Genomic DNA, 25197 nt, shown 5'->3' with positions numbered 1-25197 from the left:
AGCTAGCCTGGTTATATGCGAAGCCAGCTAGGTGCGCCTGTAGAGCTAAGATTTAACCCTTGTCTACCTAGCTTTGCTACTTTGAAAATGAGGCATAAACATATCACCCTTCAGTGAAATTCGCACTAACATATTAAGCATAAATTGACATATTGCTTATCTCAAATCCGCAGCTTTCATCAATTTATGGTGCAGATATTTTTCACAGTATGTGCATGCTGGCACTGCAAAACACAGTGGATTTTCTGCAAGCAATTATGCAGCATGTTTGTTACATACTAACCTTATGGCCCACAAAGTAATTAAATTGCTGGGTTGAGTAGTAACTGACAAATTCAAGTACACCTGTAAGTGCAACAAGGACGGAAATTCATACCAGTGCATCCATCCTCAATATTCTCCTCCTAGCTCCACCCTTATGTGATTGATTGACTTTGATTCAGCGTCATTATGTCATTTCCATCCGCAGCGCTGAACAGTAGTCAGTGAAGCACATGAGGGTGGTGCTAAATTGGGGATATTTTGGAGAGTCAGTGCACTTGAGGAAATCTGCCCACCAATGGTGCACTTGACGGGAATTGATCCACCATCGATGCTCTTGTGGACCCACTTACACAAAGATGCAAAGTTCATTTTGTAAGCTATGGAATATCAATTTTCACCAAGGAGGTATGTTTTAACTTGTCTTTTACTATCCTGCGCCAGTAAGGTAATTAGCCTGTTGACTCTTGCTCCGGAGTGGCACTTGAACTGTGCAGAACTTTTAATGACTGCAGTTAAGAGTCTGGTTCTTCAGGTCTCCAGGCATTGGAGTGTCATAAACAGGAGCTAAGTGTAAAAATCAACTATATTGGATCCTGCAGCTGTCTAAGTTCAGTTGTCAACAACCCATGGAGGTTCCTGACGGCGAGATATTCTGGTTCCGTGGTGCCGTCAGGTTAGTTGCCTTTGTCCTGCAATCTTTTTCATTAGCGAGTGGCCACCTCAAAAATCCATATTGACAAATAGTTTAGTCCATGAGCCTCAAAACTAGGTCTTTGAGGACATTCTGAGGAGAGTCCCCACACTGATAACCCCCATCAATTAACATGAACAAACAGCGGCTACAAAGAATGTTTATTTTTCTTTACGACTAAACATATCTGAGACAACCCTTTTAATGATATTTAATGATTAATATGTATCATATGAAGACGTTTGAGGATTGTGCAAAGTGTAACGGCTGTTGGCCATTCTCTGAAGCCATTATATTAATTTGTTCTCAATGACTTGTCATTGCAGATGGAAGAACTCGGCATATTTGGGGTTATGGATTTGCTTGATGCTGTGACAAGAATTCCTGCATTATTGTCCCTGGCGATTTCACAATGCTACTATAGTTACATGGAGATTTTGGCTGTCGTGGTAATCTGGTACATACTGTGGAAAACGTGCAAACTCTTGTGTTTCTTTTATATATTAATCCAGTTGCATGTAACTCCTTGGTTGTCAAACAGGACCAAAAATATCCGACAATATGGAGAGTGGGCCGTAGTGACTAGTAAAAGCACACCCCTATCAGTATGGTATTGCAGTAGATATGAATTGTAGAGGAATGGTAATACAATGCTGAGATAAAGCCTATATTATAGTCCAATGGTTCACTCAATTCTGTGAGTTGGTCCTGGAAATGGTAGACATACAGTACAGACCAAAAGTTTGGATACACCTTCTCATTTAAAGATTTGAGAATCATCAAGAGAATGCCAAGAGTGTGCAATGCAGTCATCAAAGCAAATGGTGGCTACTTTGAAGAACCTAGAATATAAGACATATTTTCAGTTGTTTCACACTTTTTTGTTAAGTATATAATTCCACATGTGTTATTTCATAGTTTTGATGCCTTCAGTGTGAATGTACGATTTTCAGTCATGAAAATACAGAAAAATCTTTAAATGAGAAGGTGTGTCCAAACTTTTGGTCTGTACTGTACACTTTAGAGGTATTCCTGTCATTTTCCAGCATTTATGGCTCTACAGGATGTATTTACTGCAAGTCCCACTTCTGGGACCCTCGTTTATTAGAAGAATGAGGAACCTGCAAGGTAGACCTCATTCATCAATGTGTTGGATCACTGATTAGCCAGTGCATCTGTTTTTACTGTCAGTAATGTTCTTGTATGACAAAAAAAATTATTGCAAAGCTTCTATCACCCATCACAATTTTAAAATTTGACAAAACACAGGCCCATAGACTTTTATGGGTTATTTTGGTCCATAACGTCAATCAAAAAGGAACATTTCTCTATGTTTACTTGAGTAACAGGTACGTTACTCATGGACATCTGAATGAGGCCTTAAAGGGAACCTGTCATGTTTTAAATAGTGTTGAGCATTCCGATACTGAAATATCGGGTATCGGCCGATATTCGCGGTATCGGAATTCCGATACTTAATTCCGATACTTTTACAATATCGAATACCGGAATCGGAAGTTCCCATAATGCCTGCGCTCTGCAGTGTCTCTGAAGGATGACAAGCTGGATGGCAGCGCTCAGCTGCGATCCAGCCTGTCATCAGAATGCCATCCCAGTGTGAGAGAATTCTCCTGATTGTTTAAAAGTCGGCGGCTTTTTACCGCCCGCCGGCTTTTGAACAATCACACTGCCCCATACTGCTTCCCCGCAGCCTCCCACCCCGATCCTCCGCTCCCCTCGCCACCTCCCATCCCGATCGTAAGTTAGGACCGGGCGGGAAACGCAGCACCAAGGAGCGGGGAGCGAAGGACCCGGGCGGGGAAGCCGGCAGTGGAAAGACTTCACCGCCGGCTTTCCCGTTCTGTGCTGCGCTTTCCCGCCGGTTATTTCAAATGAACAGCTGAGGTATCAGGTGATGCTGATCAGCTGTTCATTTGAAGTAGCCGCGGTGCCCTCAGAGGGTTCATGTGAGTTCATGCTTGACTGCATTGCATGAACTCAAGTGAACTTTCCCACGGACACACAGGTCAGCCTCACCTCCCAGACCATCAGCCCGGTCATGATTGGTGTGTGTGTGTGTCTGTGCGATGTGTGCGGGTGTGTGCGGGGTGTCTGTGCGATGTCTGCGGGTGTGTGCGGGTGTGCGCGGTGTCTGTGGGTGTGTGCGGGTGTGTGCGTGCAGGCAGACATAGGCCAATGTGACACTACTACTCCCATCGGCCTATGTCTGTCCCCCGTCCACTCGTGCCAGCAGGATCAGCTTGATGGGAGCAGTAGTTCCCATTAGCCTGATCCTGCTATTTAAATTGCCCTATAAACTGACCCATATGTTATTTTGTCCCCCATAGTTTTCTATTTTTGCCCCTATACATGTTTTATTTAAGCCCCCATATTTTTTGGGGGGTTGTTGGTCCCCAGTAAATTTTAAATACATTTCATTGGTGGCCAGTGGTTACCTAAAATAAATTAGTTTATACATTACCTGTCCCCGCCGATCGCCACCTAAAATAAAGTAAAAAATAAAAAAATACACCTATACTCACCTAGACACCTAATTCCCCGAAGCCATCGATCTCCTGCAATAAAATATAAAATAATAAACCACAACCTTATCCTTACCCCTCCGTAGTAGTCCACAAGTGTCCCACGATGATCTCCAGTTTAGAGCAGCCACATAGAATGTGACCGCTCTGAACCGCTGCCGCCGCTAGAATGACGGGGCCGTAAAGCAGCCCCGTCATTGCATAAGCGGGTTCGCCGGAGTTCAGGCAGCGCTGCTCCGGTTAGCTCCTTTACGACCCTGCTGTACCGTGAGAAATTCCCACGGTACAGCAGTGCCGTAAAGGAGGTCTCCGGAGCTGCGCTGACTGAATGCACTCCGGTGACCTCAGTCAGTGGCTCCCGCTGCCGGGAGCGAACGTGTTCCCGGCAGTGTGAGCTTACAGCAGCCATGCACAGCTGTCACCATCTCCAGATGTGACAGCTGTGCATGGGAGATCAGCACAGGAACGTGGACAGGTAACTATTTTTTTTTTAGTAAACTAAGAATTAATAATTTTTTATAATAATAATTTATATTTATATAGCGCCAACATATTCCGCAGCACTTTACAATTAAGCGGGGACATGTACAAACAATAAATTCAATACAGGGTGAGACAGTTTAACAGTTACATCAGGAGTGAGGTCCCTGCTCGCAAGCTTACAATCTACATGGAAATGGGGGGACACAATAGGTGGAAAGTGCTTGTTATTTCAGGTCTGGCAATTATAATAAGTCGGGATTATCAGAATCATTATCAGAATTATCAGAAGAATTAAATAAAATGGTGTGTTTTATTTCAAATAAATTTTTTTTTTCTGGGTGTAGTGTGTGTTTTTTATTTTTAACACTTTGTAGGTTAGCAATGGGGGTGTCTTATAGACGCCCATCATTACTAACCTGGGCTTCATGGCAGCTGGTGCTGACATGAACCCCACCACTATTACGCCCTGCCACCGCACCAGGGCAGCGTGGAAGAGCGAGGATAAGTGCCAGAATTGGCGCATCCTATGGATGCGCCATTTCTGGGGCGGCTGACGGCTGGTGTTTCTAGCCTGGGAGGGGGCCAATATTCATGACACCCTTCCTGGGCTATTAATATCAGCCCCCAGCTGTCTGCCTAGCCTTTGCTAGCTATTAAAATAGGGGGGACCACACGTCATTTTTTGGGGGGGGTCTTCCATTTTAATAGCTAGTAAAGGCTAGTTATTCAGCTGGGGGCTGATATTAGTAGCCTGGGATGCTCCGTGGGTATTACCCCCTTCCCAGGCTTCAAACATCTGCCCCACCCGTCTGCTTAACCTCCGCTAGAGACTAAAATTATGGGGATCTCACGCCAATTTTATTTTTAATAAATCCTTTATTTTAACACTAAATGACACTTGAGGGGTTAATAAAGATGCAGTCCCTAAATTATTATTTATTTTTTAATTAATTTTTCCCAAAAATTTTGACGTGGACTTTGCCATATTTTTATATGCCAGCCAGGTACAGCAGGCAGGAACGGGCTGCCCCCAACTCCCAGCTGCCTATTTGTACCTGGCCGGACACAACAATATAGGGAAGCCCTTTTTTTCTAAATTATTTCATGAAATAATTTAAAAAAAATTGATGTGGGGCTTCGCCCTGTTTTTGTGTCCAGCCAGGTACAACTAGGCAGCTGGGGGCTGGAATCTGCAGTGCTGGGTGGCCCAAGCTTTCTGCCCCCCCCCCCCCCCCCGCTGCAAATTGCAGTCTGCAGCCACCCCGGAAAATGGCGCGTTCATAGAAGCGCCATCTTCTGGCGCTGTACCCAACTCATTCAGGGCCCTGGTGCGGTGGCTCACTGGGTAATAAAGGGGTTAGGGCCAGCTTGGCATTATCAGCTGGCCCTAAGCCCGAAATTCATGGGGTCACGCCAATATTAGACATGACCACCATGAATTTCTAGTAAAGTATTTAAAAAAAACACAACACCCAGAAAAAAGTCCTTTAATTGAAATAAACACACAATTCTTTATTGTTCTAAATTAAACCATACTTACCATCACGCCCATTCCAGCTGAAGCCAACGATCTCCTGCAATAAAAGAAAAATAATAAAGCAACCTCATCCTTACCTTTCCATGGTTCCCACGACAGTTTCAGCTCTGCTACATCGAGATGACAGGCTGGACCGCAGCAGAACGCTGCCATCCAGCCTGTCATCCCGCAGACACTGAGAAGCGCAGGCTTGCTTGCGCTCCTCAGTGTCTCTCTGTGACAGCATCCAGATGAGCCGAGTTCATGTCCAATGAACTCGGCTCACCTCATGCATGTCACTGACAGCGTGGGAAAATTCTCCTGCACTCAGCGCTTCAGCGTGAGAATTTTCCCACGCTGTCAGTGACGTGCATGAGGTGAGCTCATGTCCAATGAACTCAGCTCACCTCATGCACGTCACTGACAGCGTGGGAAAATTCTCCTGCACTCAGCGCTTCAGCGTGAGAATTCTCCCACGCTGTCAGTGACGTGCATGAGGTGAGCTCATGTCCAATGAACTTAGCTCACCTCATGCACGTCACTGACAGCGTGGGAAAATTCTACTGCACTCAGTGCTTCAGCGTGAGAATTTTCCCACGCTGTCAGTGAGGTGCATGAGGTGAGCTCATGTCCAATGAACTCAGCTGACCTCATGCAAGTCACTGACAGCATGGGAAAATTCCCACGCTGAAGCGCTGAGTGCAGGAGAATTTTCCCACGCTGTCAGTGACATGCATGAGGTGAGCCGAGTTCATTGGACAAGAACTCGGCTCATCTGAATGCCGTCACAGAGAGACACTGAGGAGCGCAAGCATGCCTGCGCTTCTCAGTGTCTGCGGGATGACAGGCTGAATGGCAGCGTTCTGCTGCGATCCAGCCTGTCATCTCGATGTAGCAGAGCTGAAGCTGTCGTGGGAACCATGGAAAGGTAAGGATGATGTTGCTTTATTATTTTTCTTTTATTGCAGGAGATCGTTGGCTTCAGCTGGAATGGGCGTGGTGGTAAGTATGGTTTAATTTAGAACAATAAAGAATTATGTCTTTATTTCAATTAAAGGACTTTATTCTGGGTGTTTGTGTTTTTTTTAACTTTGACTATAGGGTTAGTAATGGGGGTGTCTTATAGACGCCTCTCCATTACTAACCTGGGCTTGATGTCAGCTGGCATTATAAGCTGACATCAACCCCAGCCCTATTACCCCACTGCCACCGCTACAGGGCAGTGGGAAGAGCGAGGCTAAGTGCCAGAATTGGCACATCCTATGGATGCGCCATTTCTGGGGCGGCTGACGGCTGGTGTTTCTAGCCTGGGAGGGGGCCAATATTCATGGCACCCTTCCTGGGCTATTAATATCAGCCCCCAGCTGTCTGCCTAGCCTTTGCTAGCTAATAAATTAGGGGGGACCCCACGTCATTTTTTTGGGGGGGGTCCCCCATTTTAATAGCTAGTAAAGGCTAGGTATTCAGCTGGGGGCTGATATTAGTAGCCTGGGAAGCTCCGTGGGTATTACCCCCTTTCCAGGCTTCAAACATCTGCCCCAGCCATCTGCTTAACCTCCGCTAGAGACTAAAATTACGGGGAACCCCACGCCAATTTTTTTTTTAAAAAATCCTTTATTTTAACACTAAATGACAAGTACAGTAATCAACACTGTCACTGTACTTCATATATATGTGACTGACATGTTTCTATCTATCTAATCTATGTGTGATTCTCTATTCCTTCTATTATAAATTGTCGGGTACCGCTGCTGAATTGCCGGCCGGCTTTTTTAAAGAGACAGTGCATGAAAACACTATTATTTTTTTAAATAAATCCTTTACACTAAATGACAAGTACAGTAAGCAACACTGTCACTGTACTTCATATATATGTGACTGACATGTTTCTATCTATCTAATCTATGTGTGAAGCTCTATTCTTTCTGTTGTAAATTGTCGGGTACCGGTGTATGCCGCTGATGAATTGCCGGCATTTCGCGTAATACATTCTACATTATTCTTAGTTGTTTTTCTTCATGTAGAATTAACCTACAAGGAAAGAAAGGGTTTATTTTCATTCCGATATTTGTGTCCCATTGACTTGCATTGGTTTCCGGTATCGGAATCGGCGATATCCGATACTTTTTGGGTATAGGTCCGATCCAATCCGATACGATATTTCCTGATATCGGAAGGTATCGCTCAACACTAGTTTTAAATGGTCTCTTCTTTGGGGCTGTTTCTCTGCCAAGGGACCAGGGCGACTGATCCGCGTACATGAAAGAATGACTGGGGCCATGTATCGTGAGATTTTGAGTGCAAACCTCCTTCCATCAGCAAGGGCATTGAAGATGAAACATGGCTGGGTCTTTCAGCATGACAATGATACCAAGCACACCGCCAGGGTAACGAAGGAGTGGCTTCTTAAGACGCATTTCAAGGTCCTGGAGTGGCCTAGCCAGTCTCCAGATCTAAACCCTATAGAAAACCTTTGGAGGGAGTTGAAAGTCCGTGTTGCCCAGAAACAGCCCCAAAACATCACTGCTCTAGAGGAGATCTGCATGGAGGAATGGGCCAACATACCAGCAACAGTGTGTGCCAACCTTGTGAACAGGGCCGGCTCCAGGTTTTTCTGGGCCCCAGGCGAAAGAGTCTCAGTGGGCCCCTTTAACACATACCACGATTCATGATGCAGAGATACAGCGGAGAAATATATATATATATATATATATATATATATATATATATATATATATATAGTACAATGCAAAGATTTCACTTCTTACATTACATGAGTGATATCTATTGTAAATTCCACAATAGCTCAGAAACCGGTGAATCGCTCCACACAGAATACTGGCCCCCATATAAGGCTCCATACGGAATACTGGCCCCCATATAACGCTTCATACGGAATACTGGCCCCCATATAAGGCTCCATACGGAATACTGGCCCCCATATAAGGCTCCATACGGAATACTGGCCCCCATATAAGGCTCCATACGGAATACTGGCCCCCATATAAAAGGCTCCATACGGAATACTGGCCCCCATGTAAGGCTCCATACGGAATACTGGCCCCCATATAAGGCCCCATACGGAATACTGGCCCCCATGTAAGGCTCCATACGGAATACTGGCCCCCATATAAGGCCCCACACGGAATACTGGCCCCCATATAAGGCCCCATACGGAATACTGGCCTCCATATAAGGCTCCATACGGAATACTGGCCCCCCATATAAGGCTCCATACGGAATACTGGCCCCCATATAAGGCTCCATACGGAATACTGGCCCCCATATAAGGCTCCATACGGAATACTGGCCCCCATATTATGCCCCATACGGAATACTGGCCCCCATATAAGGCTCCATACGGAATACTGGCCTCCATATAAGGCTCCATACGGAATACTGGCCCCCATATAAGGCTCCATACGGAATACTGGCCCCCATATAACGCTCCATACAGGATACTGGTCCCCTTATAAAGCTCCATACAGGATACTGGCCCCCATATAATGCTGCATGCAGGCTGTTACCCCCCACATAATGCCCCATACAGGCTGTCCCCCCCTTATAATGCTCCATGCAGGCTGTTACCCCCCACATAATGCCCCATACAGGCTCCCCCCTTTTAATGCTCCATGTAGGCTGTTACCCCCCACATAATGCCCCATACAGGCTGCCCCCCCTTATAATGCTCCATGCAGGCTGTTCCCCCCCACATAATGCACTATGCAGGCTGCCCCCCCCCTTTATAATGCCCCATGCAGGCTGTTCCCCACCTTATAATGCCCCATGCAGGATGTCACCCCCCTCTATATAATGCCCCATGCAGGATGTCCCCCCCTCTTTATAATGCCCCATGCAGGATGCCCCCCCCTCTTTATAATGCCCCATGCAGGATGCCCCCCCCCTTATAATGCTCCATGCAGGCTGTTCCCCCCCACATAATGCCCCATACAGCCCCCCCCCCTTTTAATGCTCCATGCAGGCTGTTACCCCCCCACATAATGCCCCATACAGGCTGCCCCCCCCCTTATAATGCTCCATGCAGGCTGTTCCCCACCTTATAATGCCCCATGCAGGATGTCACCCCCCCCTCTATATAATGCCCCATGCAGGATGCCCCCCCCTCTTTATAATGCCCCATGCAGGATGCCCCCCCCTTCTCTTTATACTGCCCCATGCCTCCATACATTAAAAAAAAAAAATCAAATACTCGCCTCCCTTCTCCTCACCTGCTGCCCGCTGCTCGGGTCCGAACGCCAGCGTTGTCGGTGTCTTCCCGCTCAGCGCTCGCTGTGACGGCCAGGGGAGGGCGCGGTGAAAAGACGTCACCGCGCCCTCTGACCTGAGACGTCACAGGGAGCTCAGAGCAGGAAGACAGCGGATCTGCGGAGGCACGGGGAGAGGTAAGTATCCGGCTGCCGGGGCCCTGAGCAAGTGGCGGAGAAGGGCGGGCGCTGACACCGCTCTCCACCGCCCATAGCCCAGCGCGGTGCGCGACCGCCAGTGGGCCCCTCTGCCTGCTCAGGGCCCCGGCATTTGCCCGGGTGCGCCGGGTGCTGACGCCGGCCCTGCTTGTGAAGACTTACAGAAAATGTTTGACCTCTGTCATTGCCAACAAACGATATATATCAAAGTATTGAGATGAACTTTTGTAATTGACCAAATACTTATTCTCCACCAAAAAAAAAAAAATTCTTTCCAAATCAGACAATGTAATTTTCAGGATTTGTTTTCTCATTTTGTCTCTCATAGTTGAGGTCTACCTATGATGTCAATTACAGACCTCTCTCATCTTTTTAAGTGGGAGAACTTGCACAATTGGTGGCTGACTAAATACTTTTTTTCCCCCACTGTACAAGAAGGGGGGAACTGAAATCACTACAGGAAGCAAGTCACAGGCAAAACCATATACAGGCGATTCTCAATAGATTAGAATATCATCAAAAAGTTAATTTATTTCAGTTCCTCAATACAAAAAGTGAAACTCATATATTATATAGAGTCATTACAAACAGAGTGATCTATTTCAAGTGTTTATTTCTGTTAATGTTGATGATTATGGCTTACAGCCAATGAAAACACAAAAGTCATTATCTCAGTAAATTAGAATACTTTATAACAACAGCTTGAAAAATTATTTTAAATTCCAAAATGTATATTCAGTAAATGCACTCAATACTTGGTCAGGGCTCCTTTTGCATCAATTACTGCATCAATGTGGCATGGAGGAGATCAGTCTGTGGCACTGCTGAGGTGTTATGGAAGCCCAGGTTGCTTTGATAGCAGCCTTCAGCTCGTCTGCATTGTTGGGTCTGGTGTCTCTCATCTTCCTCTTGACAATACCCCATATATTCTCTATGGGGTTAAGGTCAGGCGAGTTTGATGCCAATCAAGCACAGTGATACTGTTGTTTTTATACCAGGTATTGGTACTTTTGGCAGTGTGGACAGGGGCCAAGTCCTGCTGGAGAATGACATTTCCATCTCCAAAAAGCTTGTCAGCAGAGGGGAGCATGAAGTTCTCTAAAATTTCCTGGTAGACGGCTGCGCTGACTTTGGTCTTGATAAAACACAGTGGACCTACACCAGCGGATGACATGGCTCCCCAACCCATCACTGATTGTGGAAACTTCACACTAGACCTCAAGCAGCTTGGATTGTGGCCTCTCCACTCTTCCTCCTGACTCTGGGACCTTGATTTCCAAATGAAAATTAGAACTCTGGGACCTTGTGGAGTGTGTCAATGACTGCCTTCTGGACATCTGTCAAGTCAGCAGTCTTCCCCATGATTGTGGAGCCTACTGAAACAGACTAAGGGACATTTTAAAATGCTTAGGAAGCCTTTGCAGGTGTTTTTGTTAATTATTCTAATTTACTGAGATAATGACTGTTGTGTTTTCATCGGCTGTAAGCCAGGGGTCCTCAAACTACGGCCCGCGGGCCACATGCGGCCCGCAAAGGACTTTTATCCGGCCCGCCGGGCTATGGGCGGAGGAGAGGAGAGCGGTGTCAGCGCCCGCCCTTCTCCCCCGCTTGCTCAGAGCCCCGGCAGGCGGATACTTACCTTTCCCCGTGCCTCCGCAGATCCGCTGTCTTCCTGCTCTGCGCTTCCTGTGACGTCTCAGGTCAGAGGGCACGGTGACGTCTTTTCACCGCGCCCTCCCGAGTGCCGTCACAGGAAGCGCAGAGCGGGACAGCGCCGCCGCGATGCTGGAGTCCAGACCAGAGCAGCGGCAGCAAGTGATTAGTGAGGAGAGTATTGGATTTTTTTTTTTTTTTAAAGTATGGAGGTATAGGTCATTATATGGGGGGTGACATCCTGCAAGGGGTATAATATGGGGGGGGTGACATCCTGCATGGGGCATGATATGGGGGGTGACATCCTGCATGGGGCATGATATGGGGGGTGACATCCTGCATGGGGCATTATATGGGGGGGTGACATGCTGCATGTGGCATTATATGGGGGGGTGACATGCTGCATGTGGCATTATATGGGGGGTGACATGCTGCATGGGGCATTATATGGGGGGGTGACATGCTGCATGGGGCATGATATGGGGGGGTGACATGCTGCACAGGGCATTATATGGGGGGTGACATCCTGCAAGGGGTATAATATGGGGGGGTGACATCCTGCATGGGGCATTATATGGGGGGGGTGACATGCTGATTGTGGCATTATATGGGGGGGTGACATGCTGCATGTGGCATTTTATGGGGGGGTGACATGCTGCATGGGGCATGATATGGGGGGGTGACATGCTGCATGGGGCATTATATGGGGGGGTGGCATGCTGCATGGGGCATTATATGGGGGGGGTGACATGCTGCATGGGGCATTATATGGGGGGGTGACATGCTGCATGGGGCATTATATGGGGGGGTGACATGCTGCATGGGGCATTATATGGGGGGGTGACATGCTGCATAGGGAATTATATGGGGGGTGACATGCTGCATGGGGCATTATATGGGGGGTGACATGCTGCATGGGGCATTATATGGGGGGTGACATGCTGCATGGGGCATTATATGGGGGGGTGACATGCTGCATGGGACATTATATGGGGGGTGACATGCTTCATGGGGCATTATAAAGACAGGGGAGTGATATCCTGCATGGGGCATTATATGGGGGGGTGACATGCTGCATGGGGCATTATATGGGGGGGAGTGATATCCTGCATGGGGCATTATATGGGGGGGGTGACATGCTGCATGGGGCATTATATGGGGGGGGTGACATGCTGCATGGGGCATTATATGGGGGGTGACATGCTGCATGGGGCATTATATGGGGGGGTGACATGCTGCATGGGGCATGATATGGGGGGGTGACATGCTGCATTGGGCATTATATGGGGGGTGACATCCTGCAAGGGGTATAATATGGGGGGGTGACATCCTGCATGGGGCATTATATGGGGGGGTGACATGCTGCATGTGGCATTATATGGGGGGTGACATGCTGCATGGGGCATTATATGGGGGGGTGACATGCTGCATGGGGCATGATATGGGGGGGTGACATGCTGCATGGGGCATTATATGGGGGGTGGCATGCTGCATGGGGCATTATATGGGGGGGTGACATGCTGCATGGGGCATTATATGGGGGGGTGACATGCTGCATGGGGCATTATATGGGGGGGTGACATGCTGCATGGGGCATTATATGGGGGGGTGAAATGCTGCATGGGGCATTATATGGGGGGTGACATGCTGCATGGGGCATTATATGGGGGGGTGACATGCTGCATAGGGCATTATATGGGGGGTGACATGCTGCATGGGGCATTATATGGGGGGTGACATGCTGCATGGGGCATTATATGGGGGGTGACATGCTGCATGGGGCATTATATGGGGGGGTGACATGCTGCATGGGACATTATATGGGGGGTGACATGCTTCATGGGGCATTATAAAGACAGGGGAGTGATATCCTGCATGGGGCATTATATGGGGGGGTGACATGCTTCATGGGGCATTATATGGGGGGGGAGTGATATCCTGCAAGGGGCATTATATGGGGGGGGGGTGACATGCTGCATGGGGCATTATATGGGGGGGGTGGCATCCAGCATGGGGCATTATAAGGGGGGAACAGCCTGCATGGGGCATTATAAGGGGTGGAAGAGCCTGCATATGGCATTATAAAGGGGAAACAGCCTGCCTATTGGGAACATTTACCTGCCCATTGAGGACCTATGCTGCCTATTGGGGATATTTACCTGCCTATTGGGAACATTTACCTGCCCATTGAGGACCTATGCTGCCTATTGGGGATATTTACTTGCCTATTGGGGACATTTACCTGCCTATTGGGGACATTTACCTGCCTATTGAGGACCTATGCTGTCTATTGGGGATATTTACCTGCCTATTGGGGACATTTACCTGCCTATTGGGGATATTTACCTGCCTATTGAGGACCTATACTGCCTATTGGGGATATTTACCTGCCTATTGGGGACATTTACCTGCCTATTGGGGACCTATGCTGCCTATTGGGGACATTTACCTGCCTATTGGGGACCTATGCTGCCTATTGGGGATATTTACCTGCCTATTGAGGACCTATACTGCCTATTGGGGATATTTACCTGCCTATTGGGGACATTTACCTGCCTATTGGGGACCTATGCTGCCTATTGGGGACATTTACCTGCCTACTGGGGATATTTACCTGCCTATTGGGGACCTATGCTGCCTATTGGGGATATTTACCTGCCTATTGGGGACATTTACCTGCCTATTGGGGACCTATGCTGCCTATTGGGGACATTTACCTGCCTACTGGGGATATTTACCTGCCTATTGGAGACCTATGCTGCCTATTGGGGACATTTACCTGCCTACTGGGGATATTTACCTGCCTATTGGGGACCCATGCTGCCTATTGGGGATATTTACCTGCATATTGGAGACCTATGCTGCCTATTGGGGACATTTACCTGCCTATTGGGGATATTTACCTGCCTATTGGGGACCCATGCTGCCTATTGGGTACAGTTACCTACCTATTGAAATACCGGTTGATTTAACTTTACTTGTTCTTCATTTTAAATATTGTATTTGTTCCTGTATTGTTTTTTATTACTACAAAATAAGATATGTGCAGTGTGCATAGGAATTTGTTCATAGTTTTTTTTAAAAACTATATTCCGGCCCTCCAATGGTCTGAGGAACCGTGAACTGGCCCCCTGTTTAAAAAGTTTGAGGACCCCTGCTGTAAGCCATAATCATCAACATTAACAGAGATAAACACTTGAAATAGATCACTCTGTCTGTAATGACTATATAATACATGAGTTTCACTTTTTGTATTGAAGAACTGAAATAAATGAACTTTTTGATGATATTCTAATTTAGTGAGATGCATCTGTATATTGAATTCTTATGAGAAGTGACCATTAAAATAAGTTCATATGGAGAAAGCTGCTAAACACCAATAAATATCACAATAAATGATGTAATCAGGTAAGTTGTAAACACTGGCACAGTAATAAAATATATGTATCTCTATATATTTATATTGCACATAATCTCAAAAATGTAAACATTATAAAGTATGTTAAATAGTAAATGTGCAGGATAGAATGCAATAGATATAAATATCAATTGTGCAAAATCAGCAAGAATCACACATAAATGGATGCCTGGTTATACCGATTGAAAACAACTAAAGTGTAAAGCAATATGTCCACCTAGTGGTGTTAACGGAGAACTACGGTTGAGAAAATATCCTACTGCAAAAGTAGTGGAGGTGGAAACTATAACTAATAGAATTATGTAAAATAATAACAGAAAATTAAAGTTAAATCAGAAGTATGATTATTGATTATAGATGTAAAATGGCTAGTGCCTCCCACATGTGCAGTAGGATTATAGATGTAAAATTGCTAGTGCCTCCCACATGTGCAGTAGGATTATACCAGCATATGCTAACAGGACAACCAAATGTAAAGTACACTTCCTAACATAAAGATGTTATAATTACCCAGACTTGCACCCCTCTAACGCACGTTTTGCGTGATTGCTTCTTCAGAGAGGGAGTAGAATAGATTATTGTGGGGTATTATATACATATATGCGGCCAATGAGACACATGGGTGCTCAAAACACAGCTGCACTATAACGCTCATTAATTTCCCCGTGTCAGCATTTGCCGTGAAGCGGAGTCCATGGAGCACATCAAAGTCCTTCCCCAGGAGAGGCCGGAGATGTATATATTTTACATCTATAATCGAGATGACAGGCTGGACCGCAGCAGAACGCTGCCATCCAGCCTGTCATCCCGCAGACACTGAGAAGCGCAGGCTTGCTTGCGCTCCTCAGTGTCTCTCTGTGACAGCATCCAGATGAGCCGAGTTCATGTCCAATGAACTCGGCTCACCTCATGCACGTCACTGACAGCGTGGGAAAATTCTCCTGCACTCAGCGCTTCAGCGTGAGAATTTTCCCACGCTGTCAGTGACGTGCATGAGGTGAGCTCATGTCCAATGAACTCAGCTCACCTCATGCACGTCACTGACAGCGTGGGAAAATTCTCCTGCACTCAGCGCTTCAGCGTGAGAATTCTCCCACGCTGTCAGTGACGTGCATGAGGTGAGCTCATGTCCAATGAACTTAGCTCACCTTATGCACGTCACTGACAGCGTGGGAAAATTCTACTGCACTCAGCGCTTCAGCGTGAGAATTTTCCCACGCTGTCAGTGAGGTGCATGAGGTGAGCTCATGTCCAATGAACTCAGCTGACCTCATGCACGTCACTGACAGCGTGGGAAAATTCCCACGCTGAAGCGCTGAGTGCAGGAGAATTTTCCCACGCTGTCAGTGACGTGCATGAGGTGAGCCGAGTTCATTGGACAAGAACTCGGCTCATCTGAATGCCGTCACAGAGAGACACTGAGGAGCGCAAGCATGCCTGCGCTTCTCAGTGTCTGCGGGATGACAGGCTGAATGGCAGAGTTCTGCTGCGATCCAGCCTGTCATCTCGATGTAGCAGAGCTGAAGCTGTCGTGGGAACCATGGAAAGGTAAGGATGATGTTGCTTTATTATTTTTCTTTTATTGCTTTTATTGCAGGAGATCGTTGGCTTCAGCTGGAATGGGTGTGGTGGTAAGTATGGTTTAATTTAGAACAATAAAGAATTGTGTCTTTATTTCAATTAAAGGACTTTATTCTGGGTGTTTGTGTTTTTTTTAACTTTGACTATGGGGTTAGTATAGGGGGTGTCTTATAGACGCCTCTCCATTACTAACCTGGGCTTGATGTCAGCTGGCATTATAAGCTGACATCAACCCCAGCCCTATTACCCCACTGCCACCACTACAGGGCAGTGGGAAGAGCGAGGCTAAGTGCCAGAATTGGCACATCCTATGGATGCGCCATTTCTGGGGCGGCTGACGGCTGATGTTTCTAGCCTGGGAGGGGGCCAATATTCATGGCACCCTTCCTGGGCTATTAATATCAGCCCCCAGCTGTCTGCCTAGCCTTTGCTAGCTAATAAATTAGGGGGGACCCCACGTCATTTTTTGGGGGGGTCCCCCCTTTTTAATAGCTAGTAAAGGCTAGGTATTCAGCTGGGGGCTGATATTAGTAGCCTGGGAAGCTCCGTGGGTATTACCCCCTTCCCAGGCTTCAAACAGCTGCCCCAGCCATCTGCTTAACCTCCACTAGACACTAAAATTACGGGGAACCCCACGCCAATTTTTTTTTAAATAAATCCTTTATTTTAACACTAAATGACAAGTACAGTAATCAACACTGTCACTGTACTTCATATATATGTGACTGACATGTTTCTATCTATCTAATCTATGTGTGATTCTCTATTCCTTCTATTATAAATTGTCGGGTACCGCTGCTGAATTGCCGGCCGGCTCTTTTAAAGAGACGGTGCATGAAAACACTATTATTTTTTTAAATAAATCCTTTACACTAAATGACAAGTACAGTAAGCAACACTGTCACTGTACTTCATATATATGTGACTGACATGTTTCTATCTATCTAATCTATGTGTGAAGCTCTATTCTTTCTGTTGTAAATTGTCGGGTACCGGTGTATGCCGCTGATGAATTGCCGGCATTTCGCGTAATACATTCTACATTATTCTTAGTTGTTTTCCTTCATGTAGAATTAACCTACAAGGAAAGAAAAGGTTTATTTTCATTCCGATATTTGTGTCCCATTGACTTGCATTGGTTTCCGGTATCGGAATCGGCGATATCCGATACTTTTTGGGTATCGGTCCGATCCAATCCGATACGATATTTCCTGATATCGGAAGGTATCGCTCAACACTAGTTTTAAATGGTCTCTTCTTTGGGGCTGTTTCTCTGCCAAGGGACCAGGGCGACTGATCCGCGTACATGAAAGAATGACTGGGGCCATGTATCGTGAGATTTTGAGTGCAAACCTCCTTCCATCAGCAAGGGCATTGAAGATGAAACGTGGCTGGGTCTTTCAGCATGACAATGATACCAAGCACACCGCCAGGGCAACGAAGGAGTGGCTTCGTAAGACGCATTTCAAGGTCCTGGAGTGGCCTAGCCAGTCTCCAGATCTAAACCCTATAGAAAACCTTTGGAGGGAGTTGAAAGTCCGTGTTGCCCAGGAACAGCCACAAAACATCACTGCTCTAGAGGAGATCTGCATGGAGGAATGGGCCAACATACCAGCAACAGTGTGTGCCAACCTTGTGAAGACTTACAGAAAATGTTTGACCTCTGTCATTGCCAACAAACCATATATATCAAAGTATTGAGATGAACTTTTGTAATTGACCAAATACTTATTCTCCACCAAAAAAAAAAAAATTATTTCCAAATCAGACAATGTAATTTTCAGGATTTGTTTTCTCATTTTGTCTCTCATAGTTGAGGTCTACCTATGATGTCAATTACAGACCTCTCTCATCTTTTTAAGTGGGAGAACTTGCACAATTGGTGGCTGACTAAATACTTTTTTTCCCCCACTGTAAAAGAAGGGGGGAACTGAAATCACTACAGGAAGCAAGTCACAGGCAAAACCATATACAGGCGATTCTCAATAGATTAGAATATCATCAAAAAGTTAATTTATTTCAGTTCCTCAATACAAAAAGTGAAACTCATATATTATATAGAGTCATTACAGAGTGATCTATTTCAAGTGTTTATTTCTGTTAATGTTGATGATTATGGCTTACAGCCAATGAAAACACAAAAGTCATTATCTCAGTAAATTAGAATACTTTATAACAACAGCTTGAAAAATTATTTTAAATTCCAAAATGTATATTCAGTAAATGCACTCAATACTTGGTCAGGGCTCCTTTTGCATCAATTACTGCATCAATGTGGCATGGAGGAGATCAGTCTGTGGCACTGCTGAGGTGTTATGGAAGCCCAGGTTGCTTTGATGGCAGCCTTCAGCTCGTCTGCATTGTTGGGTCTGGTTCTGGTGTCTCTCATCTTCCTCTTGACAATACCCCATAGATTCTCTATGGGGTTAAGGTCAGGCGAGTTTGATGCCAATCAAGCACAGTGATACTGTTGTTTTTAAACCAGGTATTGGTACTTTTGGCAGTGTGGACAGGGGCCAAGTCCTGCTGGAGAATGACATTTCCATCTCCAAAAAGCTTGTCAGCAGAGGGGAGCATGAAGTTCTCTAAAATTTCCTGGTAGACGGCTGCGCTGACTTTGGTCTTGATAAAACACAGTGGACCTACACCAGCAGATGACATGGCTCCCCAAACCATCACTGATTGTGGAAACTTCACACTAGACCTCAAGCAGCTTGGATTGTGGCCTCTCCACTCTTCCTCCTGACTCTGGGACCTTGATTTCCAAATGAAAATTAGAACTCTGGGACCTTGTGGAGTGTGTCAATGACTGCCTTCTGGACATCTGTCAAGTCAGCAGTCTTCCCCATGATTGTGGAGCCTACTGAAACAGACTAAGGGACATTTTAAAATGCTTAGGAAGCCTTTGCAGGTGTTTTTGTTAATTATTCTAATTTACTGAGATAATGACTGTTGTGTTTTCATCGGCTGTAAGCCAGGGGTCCTCAAACTACGGCCCGCGGGCCACATGCGGCCCGCAAAGGACTTTTATCCGGCCCGCCGGGCTATGGGCGGAGGAGAGGAGAGCGGTGTCAGCGCCCGCCCTTCTCCCCCGCTTGCTCAGGGCCCCGGCAGGCGGATACTTACCTTTCCCCGTGCCTCCGCAGATCCGCTGTCTTCCTGCTCTGCGCTTCCTGTGACGTCTTAGGTCAGAGGGCACGGTGACGTCTTTTCACCGCGCCCTCCCGAGTGCCGTCACAGGAAGCGCAGAGCGGGACAGCGCCGCCGCGATGCTGGAGTCCAGACCAGAGCAGCGGCAGCAGCAGCAAGTGATTAGTGAGGAGAGTATTGGATTTTTTTTTTTTTTTTAATGTATGGAGGTATAGATCTTTAATATGGGTGGGTGACATCCTGCAAGGGGTATAATATGGGGGGGGTGACATCCTGCATGGGGCATGATATGGGGGGTGACATCCTGCATGGGGCATTATATGGGGGGTGACATGCTGCATGTGGCATTATATGGGGGGGTGACATGCTGCATGTGGCATTATATGGGGGGTGACATGCTGCATAGGGCATTATATGGGGGGGTGACATGCTGCATGGGGCATGATATGTGGGGGTGACATGCTGCATAGGGCATTATATGGGGGGGTGACATCCTGCAAGGGGTATAATATGGGGGGGTGACATCCTGCATGGGGCATTATATGGGGGGGTGACATGCTGCATGTGGCATTATATGGGGGGGGTGACATGCTGCATGCGGCATTATATGGGGGGTGACATGCTGCATGGGGCATTATATGGGGGGGTGACATGCTGCATGGGGCATGATATGGGCGGGTGACATGCTGCATGGGGCATTATATGGGGGGGTGGCATGCTGCATGGGGCATTATATGGGGGGTGACATGCTGCATGGGGCATTATATGGGGGGGGTGACATGCTGCATGGGGCATTATATGGGGGGGTGACATGCTGCATGGGGCATTATATGGGGGGGTGAAATGCTGCATGGGGCATTATATGGGGGGGTGACATGCTGCATGGGGCATTATATGGGGGGTGACATGCTGCATGGGGCATTATATGGGGGGGTGACATGCTGCATGGGGCATTATATGGGGGGGTGACATGCTGCATGGGGCATTATATGGGGGGGTGACATGCTGCATGGGGCATTATATGGGGGGTGACATGCTGCATGGGGCATTATATGGGGGGGTGACATGCTGCATGGGACATTATATGGGGGGTGACATGCTGCATGGGGCATTATAAAGACAGGGGAGTGATATCCTGCATGGGGCATTATATGGGGGGGTGACATGCTGCATGGGGCATTATATGGGGGGGAGTGATATCCTGCATGGGCCATTATATGGGGGGGTGACATGCTGCATGGGGCATTATATGGGGGGGGGTGACATGCTGCATGGGGCATTATATGGGGGGGTGGCATCCAGCATGGGGCATTATAAGGGGGGAACAGCCTGCATGGGGCATTATAAGGGGTGGAAGAGCCTGCATATGGCATTATAAGGGGGAAACAGCCTGCCTATTGGGAACATTTACCTGCTCATTGAGGACCTATGCTGCCTATTGGGGATATTTACCTGCCTATTGGGGATATTTACTTGCCTATTGGGGACATTTACCTGCCTATTGGGGACATTTACCTGCCTATTGGGGATATTTACCTGCCTATTGAGGACCTATACTGCCTATTGGGGATATTTACCTGCCTATTGGGGACATTTACCTGCCTATTGGGGACCTATGCTGCCTATTGGGGATATTTACCTGCCTATTGGGGATATTTACCTTCCTATTGGGGACCTATGCTGCCTATTGGGGACATTTACCTGCCTATTGGGGACATTTACCTGCCTATTGGGGACATTTACCTGCCTATTGAGGACCTATGCTGCCTATTGGGTACAGTTACCTACCTCTTGAAATACCGGTTGATTTAACTTTACTTGTTCTTCATTTTAAATATTGTATTTGTTCCTGTATTGTTTTTTATTGCTACGAAATAAGATATGTGCAGTGTGCATAGGAATTTGTTCATAGTTTTTTTTAAAAACTATATTCCGGCCCTCCAATGGTCTGAGGAACCGTGAACTGGCCCCCTGTTTAAAAAGTTTGAGGACCCCTGCTGTAAGCCATAATCATCAACATTAACAGAGATAAACACTTGAAATAGATCACTCTGTCTGTAATGACTATATAATACATGAGTTTCACTTTTTGTATTGAAGAACTGAAATAAATGAACTTTTTGATGATATTCTAATTTAGTGAGATGCATCTGTATATTGAATTCTTATGAGAAGTGACCATTAAAATAAGTTCATATGGAGAAAGCTGCTAAACACCAATAAATATCACAATAAATGATGTAATCAGGTAAGTTGTAAACACTGGCACAGTAATAAAATATATGTATCTCTATATATTTATATTGCACATAATCTCAAAAATGTAAACATTATAAAGTATGTTAAATAGTAAATGTGCAGGATAGAATGCAATAGATATAAATATCAATTGTGCAAAATCAGCAAGAATCACACATAAATGGATGCCTGGTTATACCGATTGAAAACAACTAAAGTGTAAAGCAATATCTCCACCTAGTGGTGTTAACGGAGAACTACGGTTGAGAAAATATCCTACTGCAAAAGTGGTGGAGATGGAAACTATAACTAATAGAATTATGTAAAATAATAACAGAAAATTAAAGTTAAATCAGAAGTATGATTATTGATTATAGATGTAAAATGGCTAGTGCCTCCCACATGTGCCGTAGGATTATAGATGTAAAATTGCTAGTGCCTCCCACATGTGCAGTAGGATTATACCAGCATATGCTAACAGGACAACCAAATGTAAAGTACACTTCCTAACATAAAGATGTTATAATTACCCAGACTTGCACCCCTCTAACGCACGTTTTGCGTGATTGCTTCTTCAGAGAGGGAGTAGAATAGATTATTGTGGGGTATTATATACATATATGCGGCCAATGAGACACATGGGTGCTCAAAACACAGCTGCACTATAACGCTCATTAATTTCCCCGTGTCAGCATTTGCCGTGAAGCGGAGTCCGTGGAGCACATCAAAATCCTTCCCCAGGAGAGGCCGGAGATGTATATATTTTACATCTATAATCCTTGGTTTTTCCTTTTATTTAATTCCCGGTGTTCCATTCTGTTGTTTATGATTGCATAAGTGTGTGATTGTTTTTTTCATTTATCCCTGTACATCTTCCCTTGTTAGTCTGGTTTGTGTATTCTTATACACTACTACTCCCCACCTCCCTGGGTAGAGGAGGGGACAGATAAGTGCTGATTTATGAACTCAGCAAGGCTCGTTGTCCCAGCGTCTTCACCATAAGAAGTAATCCGGGGAGCAGGGATAGCTAGGGCGCCCCCAGCTTAAGGGATAGGGAAGGAGCCCCTAGCACCGGGATATAAAACAACACTGTCATGACACTCTGTTCCAAAAACTCTGCAAAATAACTCAGTGTGAACACACCCTAAAGATTATTTGAACCACGTTACTTACAACTAGCAATGAGCTTTGATGAGAAGTCAGAGGGCATCTGGTCAGCAAACAGTCACCATGTACTGTGTAGACATAGCACCCTCTCTTTATCCATAATAAAGTGCAGCAAGACTTCAACACCCCAACTGATCCTTGGTGCAGTAGCAGATACTTTCAGAACCCTTTCACAATTTTTCACCAAGCATCACTGTCATGACACTAGTGGGCATGGTACATAGTGTCCATATATAACAAAAACTGGATAAAGCACCTAGTACTTTTGATTATTGATTCAGCCAATAACCCATGGTCCTGGTTACTATTAGCTTTTTATACTTAATGTTAACTTTCCTGCCTGTACTGTATTGAAAAACTGATACCAAGGATCAAATGCTCGCATTATTCTAAATAATTAGCTTTTGTGTCTGTCATGTACACAGTTGTCAGCACATGACGTGGAGTGTGCCTGCAAGGGTTCATTTATCTTCTCATTCAGTCTTGCACTCAACCTCTGTTATAAGCTGGAAAGTGAGCATAAATCACACCCCATCACAGTCCACATACCTCAGCTACCCAACACGCTATCACCACTCATCAAACACACGGAGTGATAAGTAGTGTTGAGCCACCCCCGTAGTGTTCGAGTTCGGTTCGGTTCGTCGAACATCCGTATGTTCGCTGAAATGTTCGTCGAACACCTTCGAACACCATTAAAACTAATGGCAGGCAAACTAAAACACATAGAAACACATAGAGAATACCTTCAAAGGTGTCCAAAACCTGACAAACTGCTCAGAAGACACAACTAACACATGGAAAAGTGACAAGTACATATAGTCATGCGAAAAGAAAAGAGGTGGAGGAGTAAAAGGAGGGGGAGACACAGATATAGGCATGTCATGCCCTTCTAAAATCAAAAAAGTGCGAAGCCGACACGGCCAGTCCGTTCCTGCCCGTGCGACCTCCGTGTCGCCGGCTTTGTGCCAGAGCTGCGGTGGACCCTGACGGCCAGCCCCCCTCTCCCAATACTGGTTCCTGTCCGCTGGTGGGTCGAGCGAGCCCCCCTGTGGTGGAGGCAGCTCTAAGCTTTTTAATTTAAATTGTCTCTCTAATTTGAATGAATACACTTTAAATCCTTTTACAAGGATCTATTGGAGGGCAAGTCTCATGCCAGCAGCCGCGTAATTCCAGCTCCAGTAGCGTCCACTAAAGCTGCTGCAGTTAAAAAGCTTTTATAAGGATCGAGCTCAGCTGTCCACCGCAAGGCGTCCTACCGCCAGTCCCAGCCCCTATGCCTTGGGGTGCCTCCCGATGCTCTTCAATGAGTATCCCGGGGTCCCGAAGCATTTCCTTTGAAAAAATTAAGTGTCCAAACTACAGGTGGTATAGCTTGCTTAACAGCTGGGATAATCCGCTGACTAGCAGACACTGCTACTAGGCACAAAGTATTTCCTGGGTTAGATGCAGTTAAAAATTTGTAATTAGATACTCTCGTTGGATGCTGAGAAAGCATTCCATAGAGTCTCCTGGCACGCCATATATTATTCTCTTAAAAAGCTTGGGGTAGGGGTCTAGGGGACCCTTTTATAGCCAAAATCACGGCCCTGTATCGCAGTACGTCACCTAGGCAGAAGATAAATGGAACTGTAGCACCCCGAGGGCTCGGTTGCTACAGAGGTATTGCACCTCACCCAGAGGTGTGATATCTCACTCTCAGGTAAGGATGGAGTGTGGATCAGGACCCCCACACCTGCATGCATTACACCACATTGCCGTGGGGCAGGGCGACCAATATGCCCCTGAGATGGGCACGACAGTCCCTGTCCCTGGCTGGAGTGGGGGGAGGGAACACCGAGGAAGGGGAACCCTGTAGTGCAGGAGCAGGGAGGAAGCAGTTCCTGGGTGCATTGAGAAGGGAGTATAAAAGGTGGGCACCATCTTAGTTCAGAGCAGAGAAGTCTGAGCAGAAGTGACAGGGAGCAGGGGCTCTGCATGAGCTCTGCTCCGGAGGCGGGCCTAGTAACAGAGGCCCAGGCCTGGAAGAGGGAGAAGGAAGGAAGAGGAGCGGAGAAGGCTCCAGGAAC

General features: G+C 46.4%; 1 long non-coding RNA gene across 4 annotated transcripts in view; it reads left to right on the top strand.

The window, feature by feature from the left end:
* The window catches only part of LOC141174693 (uncharacterized), a 32851-nt gene extending 28387 nt beyond the window's left edge, over nucleotides 1-4464 (top strand). For all 4 annotated transcript variants that reach the window (XR_012252950.1, XR_012252951.1, XR_012252953.1 and 1 more), the window contains one exon: nucleotides 1282-4464. This is a non-coding gene — a long non-coding RNA (uncharacterized lncRNA). The remainder of the gene's footprint in view (nucleotides 1-1281) is intronic.
* Nucleotides 4465-25197: the final 20733 nt, after the last annotated feature.

This window comes from Phyllobates terribilis, unplaced genomic scaffold, assembly GCF_046119375.1.
Source record: "Phyllobates terribilis strain yellow unplaced genomic scaffold, ASM4611937v1 Scaffold_13__5_contigs__length_258822181, whole genome shotgun sequence".
Taxonomy (NCBI): Eukaryota; Metazoa; Chordata; class Amphibia; order Anura; family Dendrobatidae; genus Phyllobates; species Phyllobates terribilis.
Note: the sequence above shows the minus strand (reverse complement) of the source record. Positions and strands in the feature narration are given on the sequence as shown.